Source organism: Taeniopygia guttata, chromosome 2 (genome assembly GCF_048771995.1).
Source record: "Taeniopygia guttata chromosome 2, bTaeGut7.mat, whole genome shotgun sequence".
Lineage (NCBI taxonomy): Eukaryota > Metazoa > Chordata > Aves > Passeriformes > Estrildidae > Taeniopygia > Taeniopygia guttata.
The window spans coordinates 96611826-96638854 of record NC_133026.1 but is presented as its reverse complement, the minus strand read 5'-3'; the positions used below and the strand labels follow the sequence as shown (position 1 = coordinate 96638854).

At 34.7% G+C, this 27029-nt stretch overlaps 1 long non-coding RNA gene across 5 annotated transcripts in view; it reads right to left on the bottom strand.

The window, feature by feature from the left end:
- LOC115493833 (uncharacterized) overlaps nt 1-27029 on the bottom strand; it is a 113955-nt gene that overhangs the window by 6669 nt on the left and 80257 nt on the right. For 2 of the 5 annotated variants that reach the window (XR_012054071.1, XR_004367059.3), the window contains exons 2-4: nt 13479-13577; nt 10871-10977; nt 10108-10423 (exon numbers count right to left, since the gene is read on the bottom strand). This is a non-coding gene — a long non-coding RNA (uncharacterized lncRNA). Of the gene's footprint in view, nt 1-9573; nt 10424-10870; nt 10978-13478; nt 13578-15054; nt 15165-15588; nt 16250-27029 lie in introns of those variants that run through there. The other 3 variants (XR_012054069.1, XR_003958798.4, XR_012054070.1) reach the window with 3 other exon arrangements.

Genomic DNA, 27029 nt, shown 5'->3' with positions numbered 1-27029 from the left:
CTAAATTAACTCATCATAAAAATATATTTACATATATATATAATCTAAGAGATATAAAAAAACAGAGACCTTGTAGAGTATTAGGAGGGTAAATAAAGAAAATGTATATGAATGCATACGTACGCATATATACACACATTTATTTATAATATGTAGCCACGTAAATGAAGCTTGGGTCTTGTTGTTCTCCGTACTGAATGTATTTCCAGTAACAGACAATTTTCCCCACTGATTTATTTCCTATATGAAATTATTAGCTGTGTAGTCAAAGGAAAGGAAATCGACATTGCAGCAAATTACCTTGCTTAGAGTCATGCAGTAAGTTAGTGATTGATTAGTGTTCCCTTTTATAGTCAGACGAGTGATGTGTCCTTTATGTAGCAATGCTTCCTCCCCAGGAATAATAAGAAGGAAAATATCCACAGTTCTGAAGGGCAGTGTTTAAAAATTGAATTGTTTATTTATGTTTTTTGTTAATGAATACCACCTATTTTAATTTTTATTATTTATGAAGAAAAGGCTGGAAACCGTGTAAAAAAAAATTCAAGCTAAACTAAATAGAGATGTCAGTCCACTGGAAGTAGGGACTCAAAGTCCAGGTAAGCAACAAAGGAGAGTAATACGAACTGGTATCATGGAGATCCCTTAAACAGCTCTCATTTAGAAACTCCATTGTTTTATAAGGAACAATTTGCTATTAACAATAATAAAAAGAATCATTTATATCTCCTATACTTTACTATCAGCATATACCTTCCTTTGTGTACACTTGATAGATGTTTCCAAATTGCCTTTATTTTACTTAGCTATTATAGAAAAGAATCCCTTCAACATTGTTGCAGTTTATTCTAGAAAGTCTTTACAAAGTATTAAAAAGAAAAAAATAGAGTATTTTCTGGTCTTTTTTTTCTGGAAATTGTATTTCTGATTTACCGGGAGTACTCATAATGATGGTATGAGAGGGTCTTCTCTATTGATTTACTGTTAAGTTTTACGTCACACTGTGACATTGTAGAGTGTCTCATCACCCGGGTGAATTATAACATTTTTTTTTAATGGCTGCAGCCTCAAATATAAGAAATCTACTGTTACTCTGCTGTTGCAATGGGGTTTGTAGATGTCCACAGGTGTATTGAAATATTCTTGTAATGCAGAGCTCTTAGTGGAATAGGACGTACTTTGCTAAGATGTTGTTGAAATATTTGGTGGCCTTTCTGCTTTAAAGTAGGGTTTTTTTCAGAACTTTTAATAATAAATATTAAAAATAAGACTTTAGAAAAGTTTGGATATATGAGGCCATACCAAATATCAAAATTATACCTGCCCCCAAATCAATACTGTTTGATATCTTACTGTATATTTAGATGATAAAAAAAAGTTAGTTTCGAAGGCACTTTTTCTTTTGTAAGATAGAAAAAGGCTTAAATTCTTGTGGGTTTATTTTTCCATAAAAAGAATTATTTTTATAGAGTATTTAGAAAAACTAGACAACCACTCAGAGTATTTATCACCCCACTGTTCATTAATAAAAGATGTGGGAAGATTTGGAGTAGGCAGTTAAGGTCTGTAGGGCACCATAATCTGAGCTGTCAGGTGTAAAGTATTGTTTTCTCTCTTTTCTTCGCAGTTTATGTTTCCAGAAATGAGCTGAAACTCTCACAACTGTCACTTCTTTCTACCTTTGTAGATAATTTCATTTACAGACACAAACAATATTATTATAATTTTTTATTTTATATTTTAAGAAAAAAATTAAGTATATTAAAGGTTTATATTAGTTTCACTGGATGGACGCTTATGCCAGAAATAGCCTTAATGCCTAACAGAGACTTCTTAAGAAATAATTAATTACTGAGCATCAAGTCATAAACTGGTCCTCCACATCTAAGTCAGAAACTTTACTAGGTCACATGGATGGTCATATTCAGATGTATTAATTTGAAGGCATGGGTGCCACTTCACAAGTGGCTCCAAAGGCAGACAGGGACTGAAGAATTCCTGGGACATAGCTTTATACACTGTGTACCAATTGTCATCTGATGCACATAAAACCGCCTGACATTGATAAACTGACTGTTGCTAAGTTACTTCCTGTGAAAGCCCAAATCAGTGCTAGGAAGCCTGGAAGTTGTCCCATTTCTCATGATGCAGGGTTTAGTTTCTCCCTGAGCATACTTCAGAGGATAGAGAAGATGCTCATGGCTTCTTCAAATCTTTACTTGTAGTACAAGGTCCACCTTGAACCATAAACATATCCTCTGAGGAGACTTAATATCTGCTATCAGCAAGATTTATGGTTATAACTTTGCACTGACAAGTGACTCTCTTCAAATTCCTAACATTCCTATGAGTGTGTAAGTTTGTACACAATTCTTCTATTTGGCCCAGATTAAATGAGTGGGTTTTTTTTTTCTTTTTATTATTTGAGAACTGAGATTATTTTGTATAAGAAGGAATGAGATAGTGGAGGGATTGTGCATTTCAGCTGAAGTACTCAGAATGTACAGCCTTAGAAAGCAAAACATCACGTTTAGCAAGTTCACAACAGCACTGAGGTACCTCTACGTATACAGTCTGTCTTAAAATTTACCAAAATTTCAATTTGTGGAAGCCCTATGTTAGACACTTGCCTCATGTATACAAAAGAAATCAAGAGCATTATTCCAAAACTAGAATTTGACTTTTTCCTATGGATTTCTGCAACCTCTAGTTGAAGATGCAGCAATCTTCTGCAGTTGGAGGCTATGGATAGTATAAAACAAGATTTCAGAGGAAATTAACACATATATATTCCTCTTTCGGTAACTGCCTATGGTGTGCAGACGATTTTTTAGAACCATCACTAATTATCAGTAAACTAAAAGAGGCTGGAAATGGAAATAGCTTATGCCCTGAAATAAATAAACTGCTTACAATGGGCAGTATAGCAAACTGACTGTGATTTTTATATTGATTCACTCAAAGCTTTTTATGGCTAATAAGCTGAGAATGACAAGTACAAGGAATATTATTCATATAATTAATGGTGATTTAGGCAGTCTTTATCCATAATTACGTTCATGTTAAACCTTCCCAAGCAGTATTGAACAAAGAACTGAAGACTGTGTTTGAGCAAAATTATATTGATTTAAACTCCAATTGTATAATTTTCTGAGGTCAGTGTTAGTTCTTCACTGCTTTATAGTTGTATTACTGATTTTTTTTCCTATTGTTCTCTGCACATTGCGCTATTACTATGTCTATACAAAACAAAAAACAGTTGAAACCCAAAAGCCCTGACTAAAGCTATATAAAACTAAATCTGTATAAATTAGGGTAAGTTCTGAAACAAAAAGTCCATAAGAAGGACTTATGTCTTCAGTGTGTCTGAGAATATAATGAGAAGTGATTTCCTCACTCTAAGGGAGTACATCTAAAGCACAACTAAATTTAATTTGGATAAAATAGTGTTCAGGCTCACTAAATACTCACCCAAAATAGATGAATGCTTAAAACAGGGAATTATCTTGGCATCTGTGAAGTAATTACTTAGTCTGCAATGAACTTTCAGTCGTATACTGAGAAAGGTCTCTTTCTTCTCAGTATTCTTTTGGTAAAATGGAGGATTATATAGCTCTCCTACCTAACAAGGCTGACAAATACTATTGCAAAATATTAATTTCTCAAATATTAAGGCAATGACAATTTAGGACTAGAGCTTTGTACAGTCTGAAAAATGCAGTCTGAAAATGTTTAACTCATTTTGAGAAGAATAAGAATGTCCTGAACATCTTTGCTGCTTCCATACAGTGACAGCTGTCACTACTGGACACAAAATGAGTACACAGAAGCTTGGTAAGTTCAAAAGAGAAATGACTTCGTTTTATTCAAACATCTAGTATTTATAGAATTCTAAAGGTGACTGTGGATTGAAGGATGGAATTACTACCTCTCATTTCATATACCTCTCATAACCACAGTCCAAAGATTAATCAGTCATTTCTCTCTACTTACAGAGAAATATGTAAACTATTATATTTATACATGAAATTGTGTGAGAACTCTGACTCTCAAATATGTAAACATTATCAGAAAGCTGAAGAAGTTTTATTAAAACTTTAAAACTTTCAAAAGAACTATAAAAGAAAACTTAACACTTCTAAAAATCAGGGCAACAGACACCTTTACATTTTATCCTGCACAGTTGAAAGGACTATTTATTAAAATGTTTCCAGTATGCAATTTTGAATGCTTACATTGTAGTGAATGGGGAAGAGTAATTTAATTTTAGATATGTATGTATATATATATTTATTGATTTACTTACTTACTTACTTGAATGCTACCTAAGCCTATTGCAATATGGCAAATAAGATAGTTTTCCTCCTCACAAAGATTTTCACTATATAATGATATATAACCTCTTCTGTATATAATTCTGTATATAAGAATATAAAATCTATCTTCACTCAGTGGAATTCCACCTTTCACTCTGAATTTTATCACAGTGACTTCCATAAGTTGCAATGTAAAGAAACAAGCCTGGAACTCCAGAGAGGATGACATTTCTTTACAGAAAATGCTAACTTTCATCAGCAAAAAATACCCATACTTACTAAAAGGTAGTGTTCTAAAGCTGAGGGAGAAGCAGTTAAGACATAAGCAAACCCCAAGTATTAATTTCTATCAGTGGAAAAATAGCACTAAAACTTGTTAACTTCAGCCTGTAGAGTAAGGTTCTTTATGCAGTGTTCTTCAATGATACCAGAATTTACTTGCCCTTTTGTTTCACTTGGACTAGTTAAGATGTCTGGGAAAAAATACAAATAAAAGAGTAAGTAATTCTCAATAACTTAAGTGAATGTGAAGGTTAGTTTAGGCCTTTGTAGTAGCTATGTCTGAGGACATTTTATAGAGCTATTGAGTAATAAAAGCGATCACATTTGTAAAATTAGACAGTTAATAAATGAAGTTATATTTGTTCTACTTACAAAAGAAAGCCAGTGGACCTAATAAAACATATCTATTAAAATATACTATGGATAATTAACTGCTCTCATATCAGTCTGGTAGCTCTTTGCATATTTTGATATTAATACTTGTTTAAAGCTAAACATCATTTGACCCAAGTTATATACTGCTTTGTATTGAAAACACAAAGGAAATATAATTTCTATATAAAGAAATTAATCAAAATGCTTGTACTTTGGAAAAATTTATGTTTTGATATTGCCTCCTTTATCATAAATGTGAAAGATGTGGTTTATAGAAGAGAAAGTACTGAAACAAACAATATATAATGGAAAAAGCCAAACATGCAGAAAAGACCATCATTGGCAGGAAGGCATATTAATCACACATACAAGTAGGAACATATATAGAAAGTGGTTTGAAACCAATGTGTTGAGCTGTACCAAATTTTCTACAAAATACGAAAACCAAGAATAAATCGGTATTTTTTAAAGGGGCAAAATATGCAAACGTAGTTATTAGTGAGGTACTATTTTGTCATTGTCTGTATTCTCTTTATCTCTCTATGTTTTCTACTTTGGGAACCTCAAGTGACATCATGCGGGCAAATTCAGCAATGAATAATGTACTTTTTATGCAGTTCTTTCCTTTGAAGAAGTCAATGTTGAAATATTAATTAGTTCTCTGTGTAAGTCCTAGATAGCTTTTCCTCAGCAAAGCCTTTACAGAATAAGAGAAAATATTTATCCCCTTCCATCCTAAAACTCTAAGTAGAACAGCCAGTAAATGGCATCAAAATATTATGAGCTAACTAAAGGAAAAAAAGCATTTGATTAAGCCCAAGTAGAATTTCAGTCTGCAAATACTCACCTGCTTCTGTGCCTCCTGTGTGAGGTAAAGATTCATTTCTGGACTAATTTCTGTTATGGTGTTTGGAATCAGAAAAACCTTGCTTGCAGGGTTAGCTTTCTTAATGAGTTAGTTACACACAAGTCAAATAATAAATATTTCCATGACTTCTGATCTTTTTCTGTGACACACACAGTTCAAATTGCTAGAAAAAATTATTAAACTTTTATATTAACTCTTACTTAAACAGCACTTGACAATATTTTAAAATTTCATCCACATCAGATTTGGAAATGTACATATGTGCACACCCTTTCCTAAAGATTTGGACACAAATTGAAAACTGTGCAAACATTATGAGGGGATAATGGAGATTTTATTTCTTATAAATAAGAGCTAAACATTTTGTTTGCTTCTGGATGTTTCCATTTAAAAATCGATATTGTTGAATGTGAGTGGATTTGCTTCTGAAAAGTCAAAGTTTCATTCTCTGGCAAGGAAAAACCACAGAATTGTAATTTCATGTTGATTTCTTGGTGCTTATTATGCAGTTAACAGGAAAAAACTAAGAGGTAATAATCTTCATAGTTCAAGACTGTTTTTTAATTTTTACTACTATCTATTAACTGAATTAAGTCCGACAAGTTTCTATATGCTTTTGAATTCATCAGATATTTCAAACAACTTAATTATTATTGTGTCTTTTTTATATTGTATAAATCTATCAAAATGCAGTAATGTGAGAAGTATTCTTTTAAAACACACTGGTTTAAAATCCTTAAGAACCTCCAGAAAAGCTGTATATAGAAGCTTTTTAAAGTTGCCAGAACCTTTTTTACACGAAGTTGGTTTATTGAAACACGCATTTAAATGTCTATGAATATTACATGTTATGCAGATTTCATTAACATTATTTTATTTTACTTAAGCAGGAAAACATTGCCATTTTTATCTGACATGTTTTGGTTTAACCGCACACTTACGCAGGCATTTGCAAAGGCAGACAGGCAGTCGTCCTAATTGAACACTAAGAATAGGATGCACTTTGAAAACAAGAGGATATGTGCTTGGCAGGCTGCTGGAACTGGGAAATGTCATCTCTGTAATTTGTAGTTAGTGCCATTCTATACCACACTTGTTAAGCACAATTCTGTACTGTCATGTCCCGATTCAGTCAGGTGTCTAATAAAAAAATGGGGAAGGGGAAGGGGAAAGGAAAGAGGAAAGGAAAGGAAGGGAAGGAGAAAGGAAAGGGGAAGGGGAAGGGGAAGGGGAAGGGGAAGGGGAAGGGGAAGGGGAAGGGGAAGGAAAGGAAAGGAAAGGAAAGGAAAGGAAAGGAAAGGAAAGGAAAGGAAAGGAAAGGAAAGGAAAGGAAAGGAAAGGAAAGGAAAGGAAAGGAAAGGAAAGGAAAGGAAAGGAAAGGAAAGGAAAGGAAAGGAAAGGAAAGGAAAGGAAAGGAAAGGAAAGGAAAGGAAAGGAAAGGAAAGGAAAGGAAAGGAAAGGAAAGGAAAGGAAAGGAAAGGAAAGGAAAGGAAAGGAAAGGAAAGGAAAGGAAAGGAAAGGAAAGGAAAGGAAAGGAAAGGAAAGGAAAGGAAAGGAAAGGAAAGGAAAGGAAAGGAAAGGAAAATACTGTGTCTACATTGCAGTTGTCTCCTGCTATCCCAAATATTAAGATATAAGAACAGTTATTAAGATATAGACACTGCAGATGTCAGGAAGATTGATTTCTTAGAAATGGATAGGAAGACGTAGAAATGTTCTAAGCGTTTCAGTAAATTCTTATATATTCTATTCGGTCCACAATTTGGTACAATTTGCAGAGGGAGGAAATTAATTACTTTTGAGGAAGGGAAGGCCCCAGGGTTTTTTTTTATTTTTCTGGGGAGAGGTAGCAGTGTAGAGCTTGATGCAAAAAAATTAAGTGCTTAAAGAGATTCAGTCTTTAAGCCAACAGATTCTTTTATTTGAAACATAAGTGGTGAGAAATAAGCCGCAGCAGAAACCACTTTATTCTTGCCAACACCCAATTAGACCTTTGGAATAACTTGTTCTCAGTTTGGCTTCTGGTCAGTTACAGAGGATGCACTTTGAGTACTTTTTGTTTCTTTACAATTGCTTTTTGTAAATATAAAGGTTTGTTTTGTTTTTCTCCCATGGGATTCCATGTGGTGAGGGAAGTTATTAGCTCCACTTTCCAAAATGATTGCCTATTAAAGCCATTTAGAAGCTATAGGCATTTTGTTGAAATTCTATGCAGTGTATTCATATTAACTTTGGCAAGCTTAAAGAATTATTTGAGAACTAGGAAAAGGTTGGGGGCCAGTACATTAAAAAAAATCTTTTCATGGTTTCTCTGCACTAATTTAACTATTATTTAAAATATCCTCTGGCATCATTTGTAACATTAATTGTCTAATGATTTTCTCATATTTAAACCATGGTAATTAAATTGTGCAGGGAGTATTTCTTATTCCTGCTGCAATAAAATGTTTTCACTCGATTGAAGCTGAACTGCAATTTGGCCTTTATGTTTTAAGGGAAAAAAAGCCACAGGACTGCTGGGAGAAAATGGATCAATTAAACAATGTTCTTTTGTAATGAGGGTTACATCATTCTGCCAGTGATAAAAATCTGTAACTGAAGCTGTCACTAATGATATATGCCATCTTCTTAGCCCCACGATGCTAACCTATCAGGAGGCAACTATAAGGCTTAACTTTCTATTGATTCTTGAATGTTCTGTTACAGAAGTCAGTAAAAAAACGAAAAATCAGCTTGTTAGAAAATAATAACTTTATGATCAGAGGCTATCAGAGGCTGAGAACAGCAATACCATTATTGGAATGGAAATACATTTTTGGCACCTGGGGCATCAACCACCACTCTAGGAAACCTGTTTCAATATTTGACCACCCTTCAAAAGTAGGAAAGAACCATTCCCATGCATCCTACCATTGGATCCCAGGGAGAAGATCTCAATACTTCCCTAGTTTCTCTCCTCAAGAAACTTCACAGAGCAATGAGATCTCCCCTGAGCCTCCTTATCTCCAAACTAGACAAGTCAAAGTCCTTAGCCACTCCTCACAAATCCTGACTTCCAGCCCTTTCACCTGCCTTGTTGCTTTCCACTGGATGCATTCAAGGACCTTCACAACCATCTTAAATTGTGTGCCCTAGAACTGCACACAGTACTAAAGGAGAGGTTGTAGCAGTCTGGCATACAGGTGAATAATCACACCTTTTGACTGGTCAAGCAAGAAAAGGTCAAGCAAATCTGAACAAGCAAAGAAAAGCAAAACCAGAAATCAATTCACTATTTCTTATGCAGTGTCAGACAGCGGTGCTTTGTGGAAAGAAAGTCCTCAGCACACATAAGGTCTACTTGGAAACACAAAACTGGAAAATAAAACCTGGGGACTTCTCTGCAAGTCTTTGATCTGTCCAATCTCTGCAAATGCATTTATGTCCTTACTTAGCCACTGGTTTGGCTTTAAGGATGATTTTAATGAAAAAGGCTGCACTCAGGATTCCAAATACATTTGTGAAGTGCAGTTATTTGGATTTGAGGAAAGGACAGCAAATCAATTAATGTGTTTGCTCAGCAAAGCAACCAAAACCAAAACCAAAACCAGCAATGAAAATCTGCTATTGTGTACCATCATGGTTTAACCCCAGCTGACAAATAAGGATCCCTAAGCTGTCCACTTACCAGATCTCCTTTGTCCCCCACAGGGGAGGATAGAGAATAGTAAAGAAAATGTAAAACATCATGGGTTGAGATAATACCAGTTTAATAATTAAAACAAAATAAAATACATTACCTAATATATTTTAGGTACTAATATTTGAGTTAGTAACTACTAATAATTGTAATGAAAAGGAGAGGAGAGAGGAGCCAAACCCTCCTCTCTTGTTTTTCTTGTAGAAACACAAGTGATACATAACACAATTGCTCACCACCCACTGACGGAGACTCAGACCATCCCTGAACAGCAATAGCAGCTCCCAGCCAGCTCTCCCCAATTTATAGGGAGCATGACATTCTGTGGTGTGGACTATCCCCTTGGCCAGGGCAGGCCAGCTGTCCTGGCTGTGCTTTCCTTCAGGTTCTTGTGCACCTGCTCACTGGCAGAGCATGAGACAGTGCAAAAAGCTTTATTTAGAGCAAGCACTACTGAGAAACTACCAAAAACAGCTACCAGTGTGTCATCAGCATGATTTTCTCTGTATATACTAAATAAATAACACAGCACTTTAGCAGCTACTGGGGAAAAATAAATTAATCTCAGGTAAAATCAGGACACACACCTTCCCAGAATACCTCAGGATTGCCTCAAGGGCAGATTTGATCCTTTGCCTTGCAAGGCCGAGTCCTCCTATGGTTTCTGTACATGTCTGCACAAGGAAGGGGATCTCTGTTCACAGACTTGCATTCTCAAAGATGGATGAATGTTAGAGCTGATGGATATGAGAGACAAAGTGTGGGGATGAGGTAATCTTATCTCTACACAGAGAGAACAGAGGAATATATTTGTCTTTTGCTGGGTAAGTTCTATCATAGTAATTGCTGACAATATCCATTCCTTGATATTTCTGTTGTTCAGGTCCATATTATTCAAACATTCTGCAAAAACAACAAAATAAAATGGGAGATATTATAGGCTAGTAATTACAATTCAGTCTAGTCACTATTTCCTCATTTTACTTCAGATGCCAGATGTAATTTAATCTATTCAAAAGCAGAAATTAATCCTTTAAATTATGTTCTCCAGTGTTTTTCCTTCCTTTTTATCTGTTTTCTGTCAAGATGGCATTAAAAAATGTTACAGATAGTTACCCCTAAATTTTATACAACAAATTTTGCATGTAACATTCAAATCTTGTTTCTAGTCAGAGAAAGAACACATTATGTATACATAATCACAAGAATTTATTGCTAATAAAAGTCATATCTTGAAAGTCTCAGTATTATTAGTCTAATGTTCCTATGTTCCTCATAGGAAAAGAAAGAATAATAATGTGATTTAGAAATTACAGTTATACATTATATAATGAAGTTATATGAACATACCCTGTTTTTTTGCAGTTATGTTCACCTTCCTCTGCTCCTCTGGGTGGCTTCACTCTGGTGCTGGTGACGAATGCCAATGTTAGCAGCTAATTGCCAGCATGCAAGTCCTTTGCCAGAAGGAATACGATATTTATGTTGATGCTTTCCTATTCCTCACTGTGGGATCTACTTTGTATAATTTTTTATATGTTTATTAACATACATTTATACATTTTTTTTTCTTCACTGGTCCACAGCTTCTTTTTGCATCCAAATTTACTATATACCCATTACACATTAGAGACCATTTCATTAACTCTTGTTAAACATAAAATCAGCTTTATCAAGCTCCAGTTTTCCATGTCTTTGAGTATTTTGCAGAGGTTTGCAGCTGTGAGTGCTCCAGTGCCAGAAATTCAAAGCTGAGAGGTTATTATAATTTATAATGGAACATAAAAACTTGGAGAGGAAGGAAGGAAGGAAGGAAGGAAGGAAGGAAGGAAGGAAGGAAGGAAGGAAGGAAGGAAGGAAGGAAGGAAGGAAGGAAGGAAGGAAGGAAGGAAGGAAGGAAGGAAGGAAGGAAGGAAGGAAGGAAGGAAGGAAGGAAGGAAGGAAGGAAGGAAGGAAGGAAGGAAGGAAGGAAGGAAGGAAGGAAGGAAGGAAGGAAGGAGGGAGGGAGGGAGGGAGGGAGGGAGGGAGGGAGGGAGGGAGGGAGGGAGGGAGGGAGGGAGGGAGGGAGGGAGGGAGGGAAGGAAGGAAGGAAGGAAGGAAGGAAGGAAGGAAGGAAGGAAGGAAGGAAGGAAGGAAGGAAGGAAGGAAGGAAGGAAGGAAGGAAGGAAGGAAGGAAGGAAGGAAGGAAGGAAGGAAGGAAGGAAGGAAGGAAGGAAGGAAGGAAGGAAGGAAGGAAGGAAGGAAGGAAGGAAGGAAGGAGGGAAGGAAAGAAGGAAACTGACTTGAAGTTCAAGCCAAACCGTTAAGTATTTCTAAGGCTCAAAGGAATATTTTCCATTTTGCATCCCTTCAGATTTATCTTTTGTAAGACTATAGACTCCATCGGTGAACAGATGTCTCTCAGAATTTCTGAAGAGCTGTCAGTACCATCAGCATTTATTTTAGTTGGCTGTATAAGTCCTACAAAGCATCAGTGGATCAGGCTTTTAAAATATTATGTACTGTGATTTGTGTACACCAGTATGAATCTTTATAATTTTAAGAGGTGTCCTTGCCAACAAGAGAAGAAACTGCCATAAAGCTTTCTCTTACTATTACAGTTTTAAGTAGAAAATGTATTGCTATGTACATAGAACACATTTGAGTAAAAGTTGCCCTTGGAACGTCAAATCCTTATCATTTCCATATTATTATCACTTAAAGGGGTTCAATCATAGCAATATCTTAGCACAGGATTGTGGTTTGTTTTAAAATATTTACTCATCCTACTTTGAAATAGGCAACTAACTCTAACTATTGAGAACATATGAATTAAAAAAAAAAAGGTTGGACTGGGTCAGATTTTGAGTAGAAAACCTTTGCAGTTTTCAGTGACAGGGAAAAAACCCTGAAGTGCTTTACAAAGTGGGATCATGATACAGCATTGATAAAAATTTGCATTATACTTGTAAGAATATTAAATATCATTTATTTCACTTTGCAGTACATAATATAAAAATTATATTATTTAAACTTACAAAACAAGATTAATATATAATTTATTATAATACCTTGTAATTTAATTTTTTGTATCTGTAATTATTAGTATATTACTTGTATGTCAAGCACTTGAGTTTAAATTTCTCCCTTACTTATTGGCATGAAAAATATATCCTTACATCCCTTTTTTACTTGTCTTTGCTTGAGGCTGTGCCTGCAACTTACAAAGACTATCAAAGGAAAATGGTGACTGAGATTCAAACTGTATTGAGCTAGAGGGATACATCATTCTTTTAAAGTTTACTTTAGAACTTTAAGTCAAGATTTTTTTTTTTTTTTAATTCAGTCAGTTCAGTCATCTCTAATACATGAAACAGCATTTGAGTTTTGCTAGTGAGTTTATGTTTAGCTTTCTACAAGATTTGCAAAAAGTCTCTCAAAGAGGAGAGGAACAAAGAGCCTTTAAAGTCCAAGAGCAACCTGGAATGATTTTAAGGTTGAAGTGGAATATAGCATTTTTCTTTGTCTCTTTTTTACAAAGAAATAGTGTTTTGGGATGCAAAATTTTTTGCTTGCTCTATAGTTTCTCAGAGAGAGAATCCATAAAGTTTAATAAAATATTAATTTGATCATTATAAGGATATTTGAAAGTTAATAATATTAGTTTTTTCCAGTATAAGAGAAAAAAAGTGAAACCAGGATTTTTTGACATTACATTATGGAAAAAAACACTAGGGGTTTGGTGTATCTGTATTTTGGCTCTGGATAAATGCTCTTCATTCCACCACAATTTAATAGTCTGAATCTATCACTCTATCACTTCCTGGTTTATAGTGCAGGATCATCTCCATATTTCCTCTATGGGTATCCACCTTTGTTACCTACTAGTAAGGATGGTAGACTTTCCCAGCTATCTATTTGCTCTCATATTTTTCTTTGACATTACATGCTGCAATAAGAAGAAAAGCTTGACTCATACCTATGCATATTTGGAGAAGTTGCAACTTTGTCTATTCTGTGCTCTCCAAATCTCATTCAGGAGTCAGACTGCATCACATCTCCTTTTCTTTACACACCTCTGTGAGACCACAAAAGGGAAAGGAAATGTGAGAGAAATGTTTGTTTGAGACCATAATAAAATAATCTTCTCTTAAAAGCATTTTGATAATTTTCCATTGCATTATACTACTTGCTTAAATAGTTTACACTTGAATTTAGGTGAAATTAGAGTAGTGTTTTTATTCATTTAGTTTCTGGTAAATGCTGAGAAATTTGGCACACTTTTTTTTGTGTGACAGCACTTTTCTTGAAAGAAACAACAATGCTATTGTATATGATACATATCATTTCACATCTGAGAAGAGAAATCATCTGTATTAAAAAAATATTGTATAATGAGCCTTTCTAATTTTATTATGTTATTGAAATTTGAAAAGTGTGTGTAACCTTTTTTTCTTATTTTTATCTTAGAAAATAATTTTGTGACGCTGAAATTTTGTGTTCTAATAGTGTAAAAAGCCCTCTGAGAATTGATATGCTGTACTTTACCTCAGAGAAATTTTTTGGCACTCAAAAATTAGCTGAAATACTTTCATCAACTTTTGTGTTATTTTTTAAAAGCAGGTGTTCCAAAAAACATAACTAGAATCCTCATTAAATGCTTTGTTTCTTGAAGTCAGCCAACACAAAAGTGAGTCATCCCTGCCAATATACTGACTTCTCGCCTGTGAGAAAACATATTTTCCAAAAACAGCATCTGTGCCACAGTCATAAAGAAATAATAAAGTGTTAGAAAATAACTAGAGCTTTTACTTTCAAGAATTCCACAAAGAAAACTTTCCCCAAAATGAAGCCCACATATAACATTGTGTCTTTACCTTTTCCATGTATGAGGTGTAAAGGGAAGAATTAGATCTGTCAATTGTTTCAGTAGAGGACACAGTTCTTTAAGGTGCTGAGTACCAGCCAAAAGCAAAGGCAAGTGCATGCAGTTCTTTTGGCATGCCAGCAAAACTTTGACAATGATTAGCATTTATGAAAGAAAATTACATGTTTTTTCCTCCAATGGCAGAATGCAAAGAGATCTCTTATTTCCACACATGCCTGATAATATGAAAATCAATGTAAATAAAAATCCAAGTTGAAATCTTGTCCCCATGCGTATTAGAGGGTGGATTAGAGAAGGTGGCATATTGCCCTGCTCTTATTCTGAATAATCCCTGAACACTTATTATTGCAGTGTCATTGCCAGGAGTTGCACTTGACTCTTATATACCTAAGAGATATGAAATATTTTGCCCTCACAGTTCAGTTGATGGATTTCTATCCTAGTATTAAATTCAGGTTAATGAATTGAACATCATTACTGCCTATATCTTACTTATGACCCATATTTTTTTATAAGCTCAAGTGGAGCCATCACAGCAAATTTTTCAGCCCATGAAATTCAAATTTTTGGTGTTTTCTAACTGTAATTTTTTGAGTTTAGTGTAGACAACATGTGACATTAAAGGAAGGAAGGAAGGAAGGAAGGAAGGAAGGAAGGCATAACTTACTGTTCAGGCCCATGGGCTCTCCCTTGTTTAGAGATACTCTTCACGTCTAGTGATACCACATATGGCTTTCCAAGTTAAATAATGTGAAATATATTAACTACTGCGCAAACCTATAAAGATAATTAATATCATTTCTATGTCATTCTAATATGTCAACTTCTGTGTTATTTTTGCAAGTTTTGTCAGTATTGATTCAACTTTTATTCACCCTTTTCTTTATTTAAACTAGTAACATTTCTATGCAGGGAGAGGAATAAATAAACAATCATACAGCTAGAAGCAATTATAAAAAATGCTTAACTGGTGTAATCACAACATTAATTTCTTTGCCCGTTTGTCACATTGTGTTTGAGTTCTGTGTGGTATAAGATCAGTGCAAGGCCCTTCAGATATTAACCCAGGAGGTGCAAAGCAGACTCCAGCTTCTGGAGGATTTTCAATTCTGTTGTGGGCTCTAGGAGATGATTTCTTAGGTAACATTGTTAACAATGGGGAAAAATCTTCCCAGAAAGATCTAGGTGACCTTCTTCTCACCTGGGAAATGGACTGTGCAGAGGTAGCTGCAGCTCTCTTCCATGTTTCAGCTATTACAGGCAGCAATTTCTTGGGCACTACAATCCCAGGAACCTACGTGGACACACCGCAGAGACTTAAGTTTCAGCGAGATCCGTATAATCAGAAAGGCCTACAAATCCATTGAGTCCTTTAATGGTCCTTAAACACTTAGGGATTATAACCTCTCACCTTGGCTAGAAAAAGGCTGGTAAAAGCCTCGAGAGTTTGCATTCCTCACTTTTATTTTTTTTAAAGTCTATCGTGTTTTGTTATTCATGCTGACATTTATGACTCTAAAGCTAGCACTGTCTTTTTGTTTAGTTTTTAAACTTGTAAAAAGTCAAGAATCAGCCTGCTGAAAGATACCCAGTTGGAAACTAATAGTTTTCCTCTTTGAAAGCAGCAGGATGTAGCAAATTTGGTTTAAATAAAACCTACAGTACAGTGAAACCAGAGACCTACTACTACACTTGAAGCAAGATCTGGTTTTCCTCATAATTTACTTTTTTTTCTTTATTTTTCTTTTTTGTTGTTATCTGTTAGTACATAAAACTATTCCTTATTATTTATTTTTCATTATATATATATAATAAGAGCTTTAGAAATTGAATGATATTTTGAATATATTGAAACTTCCTGAATTTCATTGTCTGGATTTTGCTTCAGTTCTTGTCAGAAACATGCTTTGGGCATTTAATAAGTCTCTGTGTCCCATACCTGAGGTGCCATATGTGCTTGCCTGAAAGCTTTTAATTTACAGCAAGGTATCCTGCTAATGAAATCTCTTTCTATAAATTTTTCTCTTTCCTTAACAGTCCACCCAGGTATTGCTATAGTGCTTGTCAAAAATTTTAAAAAACCCCTAACTCTAGTACTAAATTTGCTGCATGAATATGTACTCAGAAGTAGGAATTGAAAACTTGCTTACACATGTAGTTATATCCCCTCAATACAGGGGTATCTTAAGTTTATTGGCATTAAAAATTCAAATTAAAAACATTTTATTTTGTATCTGTTTTTATCTTTATATATTTTTCCACTGTTTCATTTCATCTGTATACTGCTTAACAACTTTTTTTTCCCCCGTTGTGTCTTTACAATGTTGCCCTATAAAGTGTCCTCTTTTTTTCCCCCCTTTAATCTCCCTTATTTCTTCTTTTTAATTAGTGAAAACTTAACTTCAGCAAACTTTCTTCAAGGTTACCCTGATGTGAAGCAAAGTGGTCTCATTTTCCTTGCAGAAAGGCTAATTATTCAAAGCTTCAGAGATCTTGTTACTCTGCCTATACAAATGTTGAACCTGTAGGAGATTCTTAATCTGAGAAGTACCTTAGCAATTGCCACTTCTGTTGTTCTCGTGATTGAACTCTTGGGAAGAGGTTGCCTCCAAGCAATATAAATATGCATTTTTAATAATACTTATAAAAAGATATCTGGAGGAACCAAGAATAAGCCTAAAAAAGGATATGTTGTTCCATTATATCACTTTGAAAAGTCCCATTATATTTTAGTTATTGCACTTGAGACATTTAATTCAAGGCAGTGATTACAGAGTGATCAAGTGCCTGCTTTTAATTAAGGCCTCAATAAGAGTTCCATTAGTAGCCTGTATGTCTTATGTCTTCTTTCTTCCTCCCCTCCCTCGCCTTCTTCTTTTTACCTCGGGGTATTATTTTATCTTTTTTTTTTTTTTTTCCAGATGAACTTTTAAAGGGAATTAAAACTATCCTGAAAGTATGAATAAAATTGATCAAGCTGTTCCCCAGTGAGTAATTCAGAATTTCTCTTTTTAAATGGATTCCAGGCAGGCAATTCTTTTTTCCTGTAAGAACTACTGATAATCAATTTTCTGTGGGGGAACTAAAAATAACAATGCATGTTTATCCTCAAGTCCTCCAGGAATCTGACCTTTGTTTTGTATACAACCATACAAATGACGGTTTTTAATGTGGTATAGTTCATGTGAAATTTGGTCTCTAAGCACAGCAAGAGTGGAAGGGGACCAAGACATCCAGAATGAGGGTCAAACTGATTATCCAAGTTCTCTAGTTGCTGTCCCACAGATGTTACACAGACTTTTACTGTGCTGATATATAAACTCATGCTGTGTTAAATGCTTAAACTGATGACTCATCATCCCCAGTTCTGGTAAGAATTCAGAAGATGGGGCCACTTCATACTGAGCATGTCATGGAGTAACATGGCTGAAGGTTCAGACCTAAATCCTGAGGCTTATTGACAGGCTGGTTAAGAAGACTGGAAACTGAAGACAATATTTAGCTCACATTTTGTCAAATAACTCTTTCATGACATGTCTTTATCTCTCTAACATATTTATTTACTTCATTTAATACACTTCTTCTATCCCGATCATGATATTATTTTGTAGAGGGTAAAGGGAAAATTAAGAGGTTAAAGAACACAGATTTAAAATGTTCAGAGCTGTTCTAATTGGCAGTTCTTTCCTACAGAGGTATGAACTGCATGGGAGAGAGATTGATCTGTAGCTCAACTTTGTAAACTGCTTTCAAAAAGCATTCTCTGTTGCAGAATGGATATGTTCTTAAATTATCGACTTTGCAAACTTTTCCTGTCACATTTATGCTTAAAGTTTCACGTTTATTTGGTGGTGTCTCTTTTGGCTTTCTAAACAGTGGGGTTTATTTGGTGTTTTTTTGGTGGTTTTGTTATTTTTGATGTCTCTCACACGAAGTGATTGGAATCAGGTTTACTACAGAAAACTCCAGAAATTTTAGGGAGTTTGAAAATAATTCAAAAGAGTTTTCCCCAGGTTTTATAACAGTTTTAGGAGAACCAGAAGATCTGATGCCTTATTCAGAAGCAATATATTTGTATAAAAATATTCACATTTAATAGTGTTTATTTCTTCAAGTCGTGAATGGTTTTGGTATTATGGTCCTTTTATAGCATTTGTATTATGGTCATGTATTTGTTTGCTTGACATTCTTGGAATTTTAAAGAGAAGAGGATAACACAAGATAAAGTCATTGATTTCTCTAATCTGCTGGTCCTAAACTTGTTGCCATTTTGAAGCAAAGAGCTTCATGTATATTTGATTGCTGAAGCTGAGCAGCAGGACACTGCATGGGATGTGTGAGCTCTTATTTCACTCCCACGTTGTCAAGTGATCCCTTGTGCCAAGCTGATGGCTCAGAAAAAGCCTACTCTCCTAACTGCATAAACAGGAATTGGCTGTTTGTAAGGGGATATGCAAAACACTGTTTGCTTTTTATTGACATTTCTCTTCCTGCAGCACATTTCAAGAAAGGTCATTCCTCCTGTTCCTTCTGTTTCTTCTATTGATGATTCAAATTACACTAAGTGTTCTGAATAGAAATACAATGCCATTAACACCCTATGGTGCTAACCTTTATTTTAATGAAATATTAATTCCTAAAAGCTAGCAAGCTGCTGAGGGCGGTGGCATGGGGATAGGTGGGCTGGCGTGTATAAATTAGGTTTGTTGAAGCTCAAGGGACAGGAATAGAGTGGCTGAATGTGTCAGCCTTCAACCAGTCCTTATTTTCTGGGTATTTAGGTGGATTTAAATATTAAGTGATTCTTAGGGAGTCTTTTGGCAGACAATTTGATCATCCTCTCTCACATTAATTTTCTTTAAATATTAAGTTTTCTTTGAGACTAAGATCTTCAGGACAAGAACCAAGACTTCATGTATTCCCTCACAGAGGCCAGTGGAGTTCTGCGTATTTTTAAGTCTGAGCACTTTTATAAAATGAACATTAATTAAAACAGATATTTAATCTTCCGTTCCAATAGTCTGAAAATTGGGAATTTTATAGATAAAACAATTATATTGTTAATTATTTTATTGGGAAAAAATGTGCCCTATATCTTCTGCTCTTGCAGATGATATTGAGTAGCCTGTCACTATAATTTACCAAAATTGTCATCAATGAATATACAGTCAGATATAGGTGGGGAAGTAGTAGGCAAGTAGAGATGTAAATTTGTGTGAGACAAAGAAAGAACACTCATGTGAAGTTAAGATGGAAGGAAATAAAAAGAATAATTTTGGGGAGATAACTTTGCCTCTTTGCAAAAACAAAACTGACTCTGTACAAGAAGAGTGGACAGACTTGTTCATTCTTTGTCCTCTTGAAAAATAAAATCTTTCAGTATCCTATGTTCTGACACCCTGCCATTATTTTGAACTTGAACTATGCTGTGCGGTAGGTCTTAAGGAAAACTGCAGCCTAATACCTTCAAAGCAATATAATCAACACTGGGAAAAAAAGGGTATAATCATCATCTTTTTGCTTTTAGGATGGATCTTCATAGAGTTATGGTTAGGACTGATAAATGCCATTGTCTATGGTACTACAGGACTCAAATCATTACTGATGACCAAAATAACTTTAAGAGGTTAAATTTACTGTAGTTCTTGCCTACATATAGGATACCTCCAACTTCTCAAATCTCTTTTGGCACGTTGTCAGAGTAAACTTCAAAGATGCTTGGTTACGGACATTGAAATTTTATTATTTGAAAAGATTTGTCTAATTTACGCAATAAGTATACTTTGAAATGAAGACTATTGCAATTTGCTGTATAGAAACAAATGATAAAAACACCTGCTACTTTATAGTGTTTTTTTTCAGATCAGTGTTTGGAATAGAAAAATAAAAATGATAATTTTTTCATATCTGTAAATATTATCAAATATAGCATTAAATATCTCTTTTTTGTGCATTAAAGCAGATTAAATATATTTAGTCAACTATTAGTAATCTATTGTATTTATTTTAAAGCTCAAAAATAATAAGACAAAATAATTCTTGTTTAGAATAGAAAAGTCCAAACCATCATTTCTTCAAGTTAAAAATGTTTAGATAGAAACATTGAGGGAGTAAGTTCAATTGTATCAGGTTTTGACAAGCACTGCAGGTGTATAAGGTTTAGCCTCCTATTTGGAAGATGTACAAAATTACTCTAGTGAAGAAAGAGGTATTTTTGTGGGTTTGTCAAGACTGTGTTAGTGCTTTTAATGTTTTTCATAGGTTTGACAAGCATTCATGGTGTGCAAACTGATAAGAATGTTGCTTTTTTGTCAGCTGAGTTGGAACCAGTACAAATGATTACCAGCACATCTACCCTGGCACGAAAAAAATGTCTGCAGAAAAGAGAAAGCAATATAAAAAGTGTTCTTCAATTAACAGCTGCCAGAGGAGAGAAACTTGATCTTCAATATCAGCTTTTTACTTAACTTTTCAAGTATATTGTTTTTTAGGACAATCATGTAAAGAGATGGTTTGGAACATTTCTTACTAAGGTTCTTCTAAGAGGGGTGATACTTGCAGGTCCTTGAGCTTCAATACACTGCACATCTTTCTACTCCTCCACAATTTATTTTAAGAAACATCATAAGAAACCTTAAGCCCTCTGTATCTATCATTTTTGTTCTCCCACATGCATTCAAAGTTGTTGCGTTGAGCCTTTGACATAAATTAGATAAGTGTCATTCATTCATGTTTTATGATTATGTCTTCTTTAAACTTGACCTCTGTGTACCTTCCCTGCACATATCTTGTTATGAATTATATTTGCTTCCCTAAAGAGACTTTAAATAAAGTGCTTTTTCTTTCATTTTCAAGCTGTCTTCTATTTTATTTCTTTTACAGACAAATAAAATCAGATGTTATCGTATTTTGAATACCAGCAGTGAAAGCCCACATATTTTTCTTGAAAAGGAAACAATTTCAGCATGTTTTTCTCTTTGGGATTAAAAAACCCTCAAAATATTTTCCAAATTTGAATATATAAATTTTTATATATATTAAATATATATAAATATTTTAAAATATTTTATAAATATTTAAAAATAATATATATATTATTTTTAAACTACAAATTTTATTTTAAAATATTTTTCTAGTAAGAAAATAAAATGTTACATTAAAAATAAAAACAAAGGTTTAGATTCTATTAAGTTCTCCTCAGTATTAGAGAGATTGCAAACACATAGTATTTGGCCCTTAACTTTTATGAAGGTCCACTCTTGGGAAAGAAAAATAAAAGTGCAAAACCAAATCACAGTCATTTGTTTTATGGTACTTCTTTTTATTTTTTCATTTAAGTAAAAAAAAAAAAAAATTGGATATGGTTTAGGATGAGAAATTTGCACAAGAATCTCAGCCCATTGTTGAAACACAGCTATTCCTGTGAGTTAGGGCACAATGGTTAAGGACCAGTATATCACTTTCTGGATAGGAAAGGAAGGTTGTAATAAATACACTGAGTTTGTGGGTAAATTTTTTAATACCAAAAATACTACTCAGAAATGCACTGTAAAGTGCAATGTCCTAGTCACTGCACATGAGGCACTTCTCAGTGGCCAGAGGTTCCATGTGGTGACTCACCCATCTGGTGTTAAAAGTCATTTTCCCTTATTGCAAGCCAGCAGTCAATACTTTAGCTTTCACACTATTTATTAAAATATATTACATGTTAGCCTGCTTTCATTGTTTTATCAAAGACTTACCTTTCTGAAGATGAGAATATTTTGAAATAAAATTTATAAGAGACAAGGATTTCCAAGTTAAATGTTTCTAATGATTTTTCTTTGCTTTATATACCTCTTCACTTCCTCCTATCCTCTCCACGACAACAACATATATCTATAAAGCCATTAGTAGAAAGCCACTGAATATAAAAGTGAAATTAATAATTGATGTGTTAGAAACATTTTGAAAGAATTATTGACTCCACAGGTTTAATTTGTGGTATAAGAAATTGCTCTATATCTCTGGAGAGTTCTGGAAGGAAATCCTAAAAATGTCTGTAAATGCAAGCCACTGTCTCAGCATAATGTCAAAGCTGAAGTCATCACACTGCAGGATATGCAGATAGAGTGTGCAATTCTACAGGGTAAAAAAATTTAGGGTTCTTACATTTAGATATTTTTCTAAGTCACCTTTACCTAAAATACAAACATATTAGCTGTATATACTAGGTTAAATATTGATAAACTTTTCTTAAAAGAAGATTCAGTTAGTTTCTGCAAAGATGTATTACCGTCTTATCTCTCTTTTTGATCCAGAAAAAGTAGGATAAAGGATGTTCTGCTAGCTAATGATAAGAGATAATATCTTGGGCAGGAAGTTTACTTTAAAGCTTATGACCAACAGTAAGCAATACAGCTGGAACTCTAATTCTGCTTTTTCAAGCTCAGCTGAAAATAAATTAGGGTCTCAGTTTGTAAGCATTAACCAAACAAGAGAAAAGGTAAAAAAGTCATGGACACACATTGCTTTTTGAGCAGTTAATATTTATCACTTTTTCCAGGGGAACTTGTCCTATTTGTTAACTGTTAGAAATTGCTTCATATGACAAAAGTTATACAGATTTTTTTTTTTAATCCTAATTTATTTTATTCTATAGGATGTTATAAACTAGAGAGACAATGTTGATAAATATTTCTCTCCAAAACTGAGGTGAAAATAGATAAGCACATAAGATTTCTAGGAATGTTTTTTAACAAAAAAACCTGGAGGACAGTATGAAAATCTTTTCATTAATATTGTATCTGTCAAGTGACATTTAAATGTCAGGAAGATGTTCTCTGTGAGGTTCTTCTACAGCCTTTCATACTGTCATTAGAAATAGATCATAGTTCAAAATTGGCAGTGTAGATATACATACTCAGTACTTTAGCAGCTATTAACACAGCTATAAGGGTTCAGTCAAATCCGTGATGTAAGAATAGCACAGTACAACATACAAGTGAAGGTTCTTTATAGATCCTCTAGTTCATTAGCAAATATTTGAGATTAGCTCAGGTGGTCAGAGCGTGGTGCTAAGCATGCCAAGATTGTGGGTTTGATTCCAGTATGGGCCATTCACTTAAGAGCTGGACTTGATAATTCCTCTAGGCTCCTTCCAACTCAGACTACTATGTATAATTTGTTCATGCAGATTTCATAACATCTTAAAAAATTTGGCCAATAACAGTAATTGCACCTGTGTTGGTTGTGTATTGCAATTATTACTTGTGCCCACAGTGTCTTCCAATCAGGGTTTTATCAAAGAAAATTGTTACTTCCCACTGTGTCTCTTTTCTATATGTGACATTATTATGAAGTACAAAAGCAAATGAAAAACCTACACAGAAGAATGTGCAGTTTCAAACTGTTTGAAGATATTTGTGGAATGGAGGTAGAATTAATAAAAGAACATTTTGTGCCTTAGTGACAAACAGGATAGTAGGTTCAAGAGGCAAAACTGGGTCTTAGAGGACTATTTTTTGCTTTGAGGAAATCTCAATGTACTTGAAAAACAGTAGTGCATGTATACCATAAACTTAATTCAGCATGATTTTGGTCCTATTAATATTTCAACTAACTGTTTGCACACTTATTCATTTCTGCTACCTCAGTGGTGAAATTAAAAAAACAGTGATTTTTTTCAGGCATGTGAATTACACCACTTTTTGGTCTATTGTACATCAGCTGAACATGCAGATACAACTAAGATTACACAAATAACAATGAAAATTCCTATTTCAACAGGGGACTTTTTCTTCTGAAAGTATCTTTGTGAGGCCCCTAGTGCAATAAGGCCTGTCTACCATTTGATCTAAATTTTTCTATGATGAAAAAGAATTATGAACACAGTATAAAAAATGAGGTATGTCACTATATTGATGTATTTTGTATAATGGTCTCTGTTGCTTTTCATGATGAAACTGATTTGCAACCTTTGCTCCCTTCCTGTTATTCTTTGCTCCCTTTTAGCTTCACATAAGTTTTCTCCATCACCTGTCTCTCTAAACTGGTATTCCTTAAGGCTTACATTTCAGAGACAAGTTGTTCTATAAGGGAGAATGTTCTGCTCTGGTGGAGGTGTCTATCCCATACTGTTCTTCACTTTGTCTTGGTAAAAAAAAAAAAAAAAGGCTAGGTTTTCATTGTTTTGGTTACTGATTTATTTCAAAATGCAAGCAGAAGAATCTGGGAAATTCTGGCAATGGACAGATGTCTTGCAAGGCAGATGTATGAGATCTGCTAGAAACTAGCATAAAGTAAAGGCATTTATCACAAAAGTTGTTCAATTCATGAAACTCTACTCAGATGAGGAAGGTCTTTTAAGCAGTGTCTCAATAGGAAGCAGTATTGGAGGCTGATGTTTGGGCACTTTTCTTCAGCTCCTAGTGTAATATTTTACTGCAACAGAGCAAGAGGGAAATATTTCCGACTGTATTAGGTTTGACTGGAAGAAAACATAACAGCTTATGTGTAAAGGCAGAGCTAAAAATGGCAGGTATTCATGGTGCTATTTCAATATTCAATTTTTTCTACCTCCTGGACGATCTTGGCATGACATCTGATCCCATGCTTGTAGAAATCAATAGTAACCTTTTTATTGACTTCAATGGAGCAGGAGTAGGCTTGTGGTAGGCAGAGTGGCTCGAGTAGTTAAGAAAAATATCTTCGTATATCCCCAACAGAATGAACTCCACTTTGGAATGGAGTTTCAGCCTAGTGACCAGACTACTTTATTAAAAATGTAGCTTTTGCCAGAAACATTTTATTTCATCAATAACAAGAAGCAGGATTGAACTTTCCTAAAGTCAATCAGACTCCTTATAATTTTTAGTGTGCTTGATTTTCTTTCTTGCTCAGTTTTTGTAGACTTGGCAAGAGCTCAAGGGTTTGTTTAGTTTTGGCTTTAGCATCCCAAAACAATATATTCTTTCCTGGTTCAAGGCTCGATCATTCCTTGACTTCCACTGCTAACCACTATGTGTAATTTTTTTATCTCATTCTCTGCAAACCTCTTATGTCTGACCCTAACATAATCCTGAAACTTTTGTCTAACTAGATCAAACTGCAAGATCAAGCTACTTAGTGGAAGAATTACATGGGATGAATACAATGTTCACTGTAAAATTAATTGCAGAAATGACATAATGGCCACAAAATCCTTATCACAGAGAATTAGCATCATGATAGTTCTCTGTTGTTTTGGTAACTGAGTAAAATTGAAGGTGAAATGTTGTTCTTTCATCTCACTGTTCTAGTTTGGATTTTCTTTTTCTTTTTTTTATTTTTTTTAATGGAAAGCAGAATGGTAAGTAGTACCCAAACAGCAAACTCAATTCAAGATTCTGAGCTCTGTGGCAAATCTGATAAAAATGTGGGTTGGCTATATACAAATAGAGACATGTCCACTGTAATTCTCTTCTCTCACCTGGCTGCACACTGATATGGCATCTGAGTCCCAGACCTATGGTAGCTGGATCAGAATATTTCAACACTCAAGGCCAGTGCTGTCCTGAGTTACTATGCAGCTTAAACCTGATTTGGTGATTGAGGTTCAGGGGATGCTTTTGGGACATAGTGCTGAGGTTACTACCAGCCTGTACCAACCCTGATCCATTTTCCCCTCCTGCTACACTTCTCCATGGATCCAGGAATTGCATTTCAACTTAATCTGGGGTCCTTAATCCCTTCCCGAGCTAGGCTCTAAGTATGCCTCCTTCCTGGCCCATCTCCCAGGTACATTCCTTGGGCCTTGACTCTCTAAAGGGATTCTCAATCTTCCACTGCGTGTGCCTGGGGTTGTTGATGGTCGTGGTCATCAGTGCCCTGCTTGGGTTCTGCAGGCTGGCACATGGGTTAATGAAGGTGTTGCCTGCTTTGGTGTCACTCCTGGGCTGCCCTACCTCGTGGAGTAATGCCATTCTTGCTGCTAACACCTTAAATGGGCAGCACTCAGAACCATGGATTTGAATCCATTCTTCAGAATTATTTGCATGTGAAAAAAATCTTTGAATAAAACATAAATGTGATGCTGAGAGCAGGGACTCAGCAATAGTTCATTCCAAGTGGCCACTCTAACTCCAGAGTTTACAACATAGCTTCCACTTAGACTTTTGTCTCTTGCTTTTATTCCCCCCAATGATTTAGTCTTGTCTACATATCTTCAAAGCTTCAACTGAAAAAAAACTTATAAGCAAATATACTGTAGTTTCTTTTTTAAGGCACCAACTTTAAAGGCCATGCAGTCAAAATCTTCTAGTCTGGGAAAAGACTTTTAGTCCTTGAACTGTTTTTACTTATTATTTTATAGGAGATAGGAACCACTTCTGTTCTATATAGAGAGAAAATCCTTTTTTATTTTTTTTTTCTCAAGGAAAATATGTTTAATTTAGAGTGAAGGTTAAGAGATGCATATGCCAAGTAGAAGAGGACACCAGCCACTTCAACCTCAGGAAGGATTAAGAGCCGGTGTTTCCTCCTGGCCTGCTGCAGGCAGATTTAGGCAGAACATGTCTGACTTTACACTGAACTCTCCTTCCAAATTTTTGGCCTTTTCATGTCAAGAAGCTTAATTCTTTTTGAGATTTGGTGGTGGATTCTCAGGGCTAAATCAGTTTCATG